A 10,887-nucleotide genomic window follows, 5' to 3' on the forward strand; every position below is an offset into this window, starting at 1 on the left:
GGCCTATTCCTATTCCTATCCCTTTTTCTTAATGGTGACTGACTATTCATAACAAAGGAATATTCTTCCCAACTGTTGAGCAGGGCAGTGGGGTGGGGTAAGTGGAGATAAGCGGCAACAATTACCGTATTTTTCGCCCCATAGGACGCACTTTTTCCCCTCCAAAAATGAAGGGGAAATGTGTGTGCATCCTATGGGGCGAATGCAGGCTTTCACTGAAGCCTGGAGAGCGAGAGGGGTCGGTACACACCGACCCCTCTCGCTCTCCAGGCTTCGCGCACCTCTCCGCAAGCTGCGGGAGCCCTGCGCTGGGCTCCCGCGGCTTGCGGAGAGCTGCCTGCATGCCGAAGGCTGGGCGTGCTGAGCTCAGCGCGCCCAGACTTCGCGCACCTCTCCACAAGCCACAGGAGCCCAGCGCAGGGCTCCTGCTGCTTGCGGCTTATGCAGATAAAATGTAACTGATAGAATTATATGAGATGTCATATGACTGTGTGAAAACAGTCTAGATCCAAGGATCCCCAGGCATGCCTCTCCAGATGATGGAGCTGTCAGACACCATCCTGGCACCCAGGTATCTTCACTTGGTCTCAAGTGGCTGATAGGTGTAAACTGTGCCTGGCGCCTGGCTCATTTTGAATACAGAGCATCAGCCAAGGGTTTTTAAGGAGGAATGGGGGGTAGATATATCCCATTGCTCCAAACGGGTGAAGACAGGCACAGGACAGAAGCTGTAGTTAGTGGGGAGTATTGCTGTATATCACTTGCACATTAGGAGCTGATATAACCGGGTTCACTAATAAATAAAACCCAGTTGCTTGCCCTCATTGGTCCAGGTCAGGACAATGTGCTTCCATATATACCTGTAGCTCTCCAGATTTTGTTGGATTCCAGCTCCCATCATCCCCAACCACTGGCTATGCTGGCTGGAGGTAATGGCAACTGGGCTTCAGCAACACCTGGAGGGCACTGGGTTCCCCGTCCCTGATATAGACCCTTCTATATCCATCTTCTGTTTATGCCCTACGACTTCCATGGCAGTTTCAAATGATACTAGGAGGATCTCAGTTACTTCATAGTAATGCCTTATGCGTGCCAAGATTATGCAACACCCACTTGAGTGGCATTCAGTGTATCAGTGTACAGAAGCCGAAGTCATCACACTTTGCATGACATTTATGGCCTTAAGGGTGTGTAATCTCAGCTCCACTCATAGCATGGGTCTTGCCAAACAGATTTGGGATATCTCTTTCCTAAGGTTAATCAGTTATATTAAGGAGCCTGGGAGTCGTTCCAAAATCTTGTTGGTATTTACGATACTATCCTGGCACTGCATGCAATGCTCTGTGGCAAGAAGTAGCAATGTGGAAGCAGGGGAGAGAAACAAACTGGGCTGGCGGGGAAGAAGAGAAATGAGAAATTAAAGCATTTCCCTTCCCTCCACTGTCCTGGGGTCCGATATATAGAAAAGCATGAAACTGTACAGGAAAAAAGGAAAAGAAACAGCCTGCAAAACTGTCACCTGACTGCTGGGCTCCCAGGACAGCTCACTCAGCATGAGACTCCTAATCTCAGGGTTGTGGATTTGAGCCCCACGTTGGGCAAAATGTTCCTGCATTGCAGGGGGTTGGACTAGATGACCCTGGTGGTCCCTACCAGCTTATGATTAACATCAGATTAGAGGAGGAGGAGGAGGCGGACGAAGTGTTGCAGAATCTACCTATTGCTGCAGCTAAGACTGCAGCAACTTTTAGTGGGTCCTCTCTTTGAACTGTTGCATCTCACATCTTAGGTACATGCTCTGTTAGAACAAACTGTAACTAAGAACTTGAAACTGTTCAATTATTTCCTCCTGCCTCCCAATCCATGCTCACTTTGCTCTGTGTCTTTTAAGATTGTAATCCTGAGGGCAGCATCTATCTCTGTCTTTCTGTGTGAGAATCCTTAGCTGCTTTGGGAGTCTTTCTTGGCTAAAAGAGTGGGATTTTAAATACATGTAACTGAACTCCTTTAAAAAGATGTGTCCGATGCAAAGGTCTGCACTGAGGTAATTAAATGATTTAGAAATAAGATACATAGGTATAGGATTGGGTAAAGTGTCTTGACAGTCAGACATGTGAAAATGATCTCAGGATTGCAGCCGGTCAGTGCTGAACATGAGTCAGCAGCGTGACACAGCTGCAAAGTGGCTAATGCGACAGCAGGCTGGGTTAAGAGATTGTTTCCAGGACACAGAAAGTAATAGCTGCACTTTATTCTGCTCTAGTCAGCCTGGAGAACTGTCTAGTTCTGAGTGATGCATTTTAAAAATGGGATGGGTTCAGACAAAGAGAACAAAGATGGTCAGGAGTACAGAAAACAAGTCTCTATCAGAAAGGAACTGTGTGTGTCTAGCACAGAGAGGAGAATCATAGAAAGACAAGCAAATCGTAACAAGTAGCTGAGGGCCTTTAATAGGGAAGGGCTGAACAAAAGCCTCTATTGCTGATCACACTAGGGATCAGCCTGTGCTTTAGGTTTGTGTGGCAGCAAGTCAGCAAGATGGCCCAATTTTACTGGACCTTCAGTCTCTGCTAAATTCAGCACAAGGCCCATGTCAAAAATTAGTAGGTGGGTAGTTTAACAGGCTTGTCCCTGCTTGTAGGAAAGTATTGCATCTGAGACAAAAGTGATAGGTAGGACTTGCTCTGATGTGCTAGTTTTATGTGCTGGGATTCTCAAAACTTCATTGTTGGGGACCGTCCCAAGATGTGATTTCCCATTCTGCATCTTGGAACGGTACAGCTTGAATTGAATTGTGTATCCCTTTAAACCAGAGCTTTCTGAACTGTGTGTTGCAAGATGTTAGTGTGTCGGCTGCAGTGTGTAGATGTGTCACGCGAACACACCCCACGCTCCTCCAGGGGATGGAAAGGGAATAGTTTAACCTCCGGTTTCCTAGTAAAACTGAACTACTGTGTCGCGAAATGACGCAAAACTGAATCACTGCATCGTGAAATGATGCATGTCTAAAAAGTGTGTCACCAACATGAAAAGATTGGAAAGCTCTGCTTTAAACCTTGGGGTGGAGCATGCTTTAGGAGAAACGCTTATGTACCAACCACTCCTCCTCGGAAATGGAATTCACCTTGTGTGGCTGTATTTATTTGATTAAGTGGTGCGTCACAAATTCAGTTCATTGTGGAAGAAAATCACCAGCTTTCCATTTCTAGATAAAGTCTCAAGTCAAAGCTAGCCCACAGTTGACTCACAGATGTAACTCTGGTAGGAATTATCAGACCTTGAAAACAATATTGGGCTCTGTTATGACTGGAGAGGGTGTGCCCAGAAGAAAAGCTTTACACACAAATCTCCTAAAGATAACACCACAAGATAGAACACTGTATTCTGGAATCATTTGCAGGTTGTTTACCTTAAATCTTCCTCGTTTTCACATGTTAAATACTTTTTATGCACAACTGCTCTCAACAATTATGTTGGCCAGATTGCTATCTCCCTCACCCCTTATGGGCCAACTTTGGCAGGTGGGTGGGGAACACTGGCAAGGGGGCTGCTTATGGTGGGTATCAGTACGCGGTGAGTTATGGCACCAGTTCCATCAAACAGAGTGGGGGAAGGTCGAAAAACAGCTTAACAAACTTACAAAAGAAGCTCAACTGTTCTTGCAATTCCCCCCCCCCCAAAAAAAAACCCCTCAACACTTTCTTAATTTTTGGCTCCCAAAAATAAGGGTCGTCTTATACATTGGATTGTGTTATACACGGAAAAATACAATAGATCTGATACAAGCCTGAACTTTGCCCAGCCTTGGCCTATCTTTGTAAAATATTTTAGTTGGGGTTTTTTAATTCTTCTGTTACCCCTACAGGTTCACTTCCCTAATATAAGTAAAAGGAGAAGAAAAGCTTTTAAGATAATTTTGCGGGGGGAAACCCCAGATCACACATCATGTAGCAGAGATGCTAAATGGGTGGGAAGCTGGGCTTCATTTGCCTAGAGGCAGGGCAAGGCAAGTTAGCACTAGTGGGCCATGGAGGCGTGAAGAGAACCACAAGCCTGCTGCCAGGAACATTTCAGGGTGGAGGATTCAATTATATGGCGCCAAAAGGATGGCATTTCATCACTCTTCCATGCAGAGGGTTGGGGCAGCCTGTTTGAGTTCATAACTTTATTCTAACAAGACTCCCGCCCCAGGCTTCAAGCAAGCTCTGCATGGCCCTGCTCCCATGTTACCTTTCCGTGTTCCTGGCCTACCCATTATGAGAGTTGTTGGAAAAGGTGGGCAATTTGATGCCAAAAATCTAATGGCCCCTTAGCAACTTCAGATATTTCACATTAATAAGGCCCTCAGATTAAGCCACACATTTCAAAACGGACTCCAAAATCCAGCAAATCCTTATTTTATTTTTTTATTAAAAATCTCAATAGTACTTTAACTTTCCTCAGATTCGAATGAGGTCAGTGATATGGACTCCATCACTGTCACTTTCTAGTTTAATTGGATGTTCCTTCCCTCCTAGGTGGTGAACAGAACTAGAAACCTGCTCTTAGCAAAGTTGTGTTTATCAACATTTTGGATAGAGGTTTCTCCATTGCAGTGCCAAAAACTACAATAATGTATTTCACAAGGCCACTGAACCCTCAGTGTCTGAAACCCCAACGCCTAGATTCTACTTCATCAGGTTTTTTAAAATTCGTATCATTCGGGCTTATTTTTCTGGCAGAGACACTGAGAGGGTGATATTTTAACAGGTCTTTTAATTGTCTTTGTTTGTATGCATTTGCATAAATGTTGATTTTCCCATTGCTACATGCCACCTTGAGCATGACTCGTGTGCTCCAAGTAACTGCCAATAAATCTCCAGGATAGCAGAAGTGCTGCAAAGCATTCGATGTCAATATTTTCAAAATACAGAGCCAGGGCATGGTATATTGACATAACTGGAATTTGCAGAATCAATATATTAAGCAACATCCTGGCATTCTCAGACATCACAAGGCAATCCCTATCTTGATGACTTGTTTACTAGTTTGCTAAGCTATCAGGGAATTGAGAGGGAAACAGGATTTCTACAGAAAGTAATCAAATGGTTTCTATTTACACTTTGAACAACATTATTATTATTTGCACTTCGTAGTTTTTTCTTTTTACAAAATGGAACTCAACGTGACATACAAAAGAAAAGTAGCATGTTAATTAAAACCAACAGAAAACAAAAAAATGCTTAATAATAATTAGTTTAATAATGATGATAATTTTATTTATACCCCATCCATCTGACTGGATTGCACCAGCCACTCTCTGACCATCTTTTCAAATACGAACCAGCAATTTCAAGCGCAGAAAGCCTGTGTGCGTACTCTCACACTTTCACGCAGGTACACCACCTACAAAGCTTACCTCATTTTATGGAGGGATCAACTCTGGGTGAGAAAAGGGACAATAGACATGCTCTGATGGGTATTCAAAAAAAGCTTACGTCCCTACTATACTGAACTGAATGAGGCAGCCCACCCACCTAAGGACTTTGATATATGTATGGATAGAGAGAAAAGTCAGAAGTTCAGTACAGCCCACTTTGGAACAGTTATTGAAAAGACAGGGCGGCCAGAAGTGACTTTTACGGTGTAATGCTGCAACAGTAGAAAGAACTCTGATCTTTTGGCACACAATAAACTACTACCAAAATAAATAAATACAGTTCAATCAATTTGTAGTGAAATCTTGAACTGACAAACTAGTGACTATCTTGAAAGCCAAAGTTTGACTTTACTCAACCGTGAGATTTCATAAAAAGGGCCTCACCAGATGTTGAGGATTCCCCATGATGGGTTTTTCATGATGTTATCAGGGCTGTTATACCCAAGCTTAACCTAAGTCAACAGTGTGTTGCAGCAGCAAAACAAGATAATGCTATTTAGCTGCATCAAGAGAAGTATAGTGTCCAGATCAAGGGAAATAATAGTACCACTATATTCTGCCTTGGTCAGACCACACCTGGAATACTGCGTCCAGTTCTGGGTGCCACAATTTAAACCTATGGTTCTATGAATACCATTTGTGCCCGCAAAGCTCTGAAGTGACCACATGGCTGCATTTGTAATAGATGCATGCCCCTATTACATTTTCTGCTAAAATCTTGTGACTTTTCGTAGCACACATGTTCTGGGGGCTTTGTTGTTGCTATAGCCCAAGAATGCACCTCCAGGAGGCAATAATGCAGTAACATTGGGGAAGAACCGCAGAACAACTAATGAAGCAGAATAATGGCCCAGGATAAATCCACTATTAATGTACTACTGTGTTGATGCCACATTGCAGAAAACACCCACAAAAATAAACAAACAGCAAACTGGAGGGGCACAAACAAAAGCCAAACATCTCACCAGCAAGCCATATTACTTATGAAAGGATTTAAATGATCAAAAAAGAAACAAACCTTGTGTATATCTATGTCTGTTATCTTTACAATGTTGAAGATGGCAGTTATATTACCTTTCACATATCAATGCTTGTTGGCAAAAAGACAGCAATTACACGCTCTTGCCAGAAAGTGAGTTACCACAGAACAAAGCCACAACACAAAACTCTTTGGACATGCACAACCTATTAATAAAGTATTTGAGCTAAGGTGTCTTGTCTATTGCTGCATCTACTGGTATAGGCAATTAAACCCACATCTAAGTATTTGGAAAGTTATGCCCAAGATAGAATTCCCTTAAACAGCTACAATAATCATACAAACATGTTCCATCAACTCATGAAACGATTTCACAGAATACCTATCATCCCTTCCACTCAGACTGGGATTTTCATTTTGTTTGAGAGGAATCAAAAGATAGGTATCTATCATTACCACAAAAACACACACATCTGGGCTCTCTTTCATCCCCACAAATACAGAAGAGATGTTAAAAGTGTGGAAAATTCTGACAGACATGGGTCCTGTGCTATTTGAATATTGAGAATTCACAAGCATGTTCAAACTAATATTCCAGTCATTTCTATCCCATCTGTATTCATAACAATTTTTTATTATATTCTGCACCTACTGTATTTTTTGCACCATAACACTCACTTTTTTCCTCCTAGAAAGTAAGGGGAAATGTCTGTGCGTGTTATGGAGGGGATGCCTATGGGTGGCAGGGGGGATCTGCTGCAGTCGTGAGCAGAGAATCCATGGTTCCCCTTCCTTCCCTCCTCCATGGCTCGCTTTGAAACAGCAAAGCAGGAGAAGAGCCGCTGAGTGGGGAGGAGAGAGGGACAGAGAGCCTGCTTCTTTAAAGGAGCAAAGCGGGAGAGGAGAGGAGCCTTCTCCCCTTATACCCCTCTTCGTCATTATTAGCAGCATCCTTCTCCACCCACCCCACGCGTGCCTCTTCTCCCCTTAAACCCATCTTCTGCATTATTAGCAGCATCCTTCTCCACACACCCCACGCGTGCTCCTTGTCCCTTGAGTGCTTTTCCTTCCCTCCCCACTTAAAACGTGGTTACAAAGCACGGATCCACATGGATCCTCAGGATTTTTGCACTGGGTTACTCCAAACTCACTGTCAGATCACATGTCTGTGGCCACAGCATGAACCACAAAAATCATACACCCACTGTTTCGTTTAGAATATTTTTTTTCTTGTTTTCCTCCTCTAAAAACTACGTGTGTGTTATGGTTGGGTGCGTGTTATAGAGCGAAAAATACGGTATTTTGTCAATTGACTATCCCCAAAGTGCACAAGCCCTGTCTTCATTTTATATTTACACATTCACTGAATGCACAAGAGGGACCAGGATTGTTTCTGCTTACCTTATCCCCAGCCTTGATACATTTACCCACAGGTGAGGACAAGCTCTGTGAGAAGGTAGGATCTGAATTGAAGATCTGGAGTTGCAACTAAGAATGAAGACCCTCCAGTTGCATGCACTCAGAGCACATTCTTACCTTCAGCACAGCCAGTGGCAAAGCTAGCAAGCATAATGATCCCACTTCCCTTCCATATATTCAACGAATGCGAGATTATGAAGGTGTGAACAAAGCTTCAGTTTGTCTTTAGGACATTTCCAATGATGCAGTTGAGGAGGGTGTGTCAAGAACGCTCATTTTGTCATTCCCTGAGGCACATGCTCACCAAACTGCATCTTCAAAGATCCATGTGAGAGTTATATACAATCTGCCTATACTACGTCAACAACTTAATAATTAGCAAGAGTAAACACTATTTCAGATAGTGCCTCTTTTTAACTGAATAAGACTTCAGAAGAATAAACCAGGTATAGGAAAAGCACTGTTCACTGTTTTACTTCTAAAGCAGTGTGGAACTTTTAAAATGTTTTCCCTTCCACATAACTATTTGCTTATCCACACTTACAGTAACTGCATACAAATGATTTTTAAGGCACACTTATATGGGTACAACCCCTATAGAACATAGTGGGACTTACTGCCAAGTACAAATGCTCTGTAAATCAGTCACAGAATTTCATGCCTCAGGGACATCTGTTGTTTTATCTTCATAGAATCATATAGTTGGAAAGGACCCTGAGGAACAACTTGTACCTTTTCTTGTAAATTGCTTCTAAATATGCCTGCCCCTTTTCCACAAAAAGATCCTGGGAAGCACATGCAGTATCTAAGATCACTGCTTCACCAGGGCAAAAAGGGTATACCTGCAACAAAAGGTAAAGCATTCAGTCTCATACCATGAATTTGCAGGCATAATGGGGAAAAAACACTGTAGGAACAGATCCCTTTAAGAAAAAGGAAACCACAGAAATTTCTGGAATTTTGCCAGACTGGAACCATATCCAGTATCTTTTGACCTCTGAACTCTTTCAGAAAAGCTCTCCAACCATCGTATCTGCAAAAGGCATTTGTAACTTGAGTTTGCACAAGATGCCCAACCAAGGCAGATCCTGTTTCTAATGTCCATGCATTTCGGCAAGATGTAGGCTCAAATGAGTCATACACTTTTGAGGTAAGTTCAGCTTTTCATTTCCTGCATAGTGGCCAGAATGTATAACTGAACTGAGAACTACACTCATTCTCTATCCAGCGTTAATGTTCTTCATCTAAATGATGCATTTCAGATTAATCACATTTTCACTTATAAGGCTGGAATTGGGTTTTGCTTAAGGAGGCCTGCAAAATGAATGCTGCAAGTGCATTTTAAAACTCACAACATCTGCACCTGGCAGGGAGTGCAAACGGCTCTAGGAACATTTGCGTTCATCTACCTGGGAGTAAGCCCAACAGAATTCAGTGCAGCTCATTTCAAAGCAAAATTACTTAGGGTCACACTGTCAGTACCACCCTAAGAAATTTATTTCTAGAATACATAAAAAGAGGCCTGCTGGAGCAGACCAAAGGCCCATCCCACACCATGATCAATCAAGCCCAGAAACAGGACACAAATTATAATAGTCCTTGCCCAATTTTTGTGGTTTGTTTTTGCTTTAATAACTGAAACAGGTTGTGTACATATGGGCATAGCCAAAAGGAGGCAGGGAGGGGCAACTCCCCCACTAACTAAATCAATAAAAATACATAGCTAACTGAGGTTCTGCCTCCCCTAATAAAATACCTGTCCCTCCCCCAACAAAAACCCTTGCTATGCCCATGTGTGTACACACCATACATTAAATCCCCCCCCCAAAAAAAAGAATATTGTAAACTGTAGCTCTTTGAAAAGAAAACTACAGTTCCCATGACTGTGCACGTGTGCTTTAAATGTATGGTTATGTACACAGCCTAGGTAAAGGATTTCATGAGTATATGTTGGGAAAGATTGAGGGCACAAGGAGAAGGGGACGACAGAGGACGAGATGGTTGGACAGTGTTCTCGAAGCTACCAACGTGAGTGTGACCAAACTGCAGGAGGCAGTGGAAGACAGGAGTGCCTGGCGTGCTCTGGTCCATGGGGGCACGAAGAGTCGGACACGACTAAACAGCAACAACAATAACATAGATTATTGCCTCTATCCTAGTAAGCATTTTCCCTCCATTGCCTAATGGGGTTTTGCTGTTTTCTGGAAAGATAGTAAGGTGAAGCTGGCCCCCAACCAAGAAAAATTAAAGAAATAAAGTTCGTTCAGAAGCAACCTTCACTAAAGCAAGAATAAATTAAAACCCATCATCTGCCGTTTGGCGCTGCTTCCAGTTCACCTGTTGAGAACTAGATGATGCAACCGGAAGGTGAATGAGAAGAAACAGGCGCTGCACCAAGCCTCCGGGACGGAGGGGGAGAAAAAGTGCCCAACGCAAACACACCCTTAACAAAGAAGTCCTCTAGCGATTGGGGCGGTCAGAATTGGCGCTGCCTGCACCTCGTCCTTTCCTCGCCCACTTATTGCCCTAGATCAGATGCGCATCCCACGCCTTACTAATCGCGGGGAGAGGATAAAACCAAGACTCACCTGGGTGCCTGAAATGAAAGGGCAGCGGGCTAGCTGCGTGGATGGGAAACGCTCCCCGCAAGCAGAGCAGAGAAGCAGCGCCCGATCCAGCCGCGCAGAGGGTTGCTCGGCGTGTGCAAGCAGCCTTTCCCAGCCCACATTCGCTTTTGGAAAGAGCGCGGGCAGTGATTGGCTAGGACGGGGGCGTAGGGGGGGACACACCCCGCCAATGAGAAGGCGGCGTGTCAGTCCTGCAGCCTGCGCAGATGGTTTCTCCGAGCTGCATGGCAAAGGGAAATATTACGACACAGGGAACTCAGCTAGGTTGTAGGGCGGCAGTTCTTTTGCTTGAAGACTCGCTTTCGGGTTAATTTTGATGCCTTGGCACACACACACACACACACTCTGTCTCTCTCTCTCTCTCTCTCCTTCCTTAGACACAGCTGCTCATAATAAGATGCTATGTAAATATGGCTTGTGTTTTAAGCTGCTAATGTGAACCT

At 43.7% G+C, this 10,887-nt stretch overlaps 1 protein-coding gene across 19 annotated transcripts in view; it reads right to left on the reverse strand.

The window, feature by feature from the left end:
• LOC310676046 (cystathionine beta-synthase-like) overlaps positions 1-10,569 on the reverse strand; it is a 42,465-nt gene extending 31,896 nt beyond the window's left edge. For 3 of the 19 annotated variants that reach the window (XM_083437332.1, XM_083437347.1, XM_083437326.1), the window contains exon 1: positions 10,406-10,541. The gene's annotated coding sequence lies outside the window, so the exon portion shown is untranslated. Of the gene's footprint in view, positions 1-7,799; positions 8,123-8,434; positions 8,660-10,401 lie in introns of those variants that run through there. The other 16 variants (XM_083437338.1, XM_083437328.1, XM_083437329.1 and 13 more) reach the window with 13 other exon arrangements.
• Between the last annotated feature and the right edge of the window lie 318 nt (positions 10,570-10,887).

Source organism: Podarcis tiliguerta (genome assembly GCF_965153285.1).
Source record: "Podarcis tiliguerta genome assembly, chromosome: 4".
Classification (NCBI taxonomy): domain Eukaryota; kingdom Metazoa; phylum Chordata; class Lepidosauria; order Squamata; family Lacertidae; genus Podarcis; species Podarcis tiliguerta.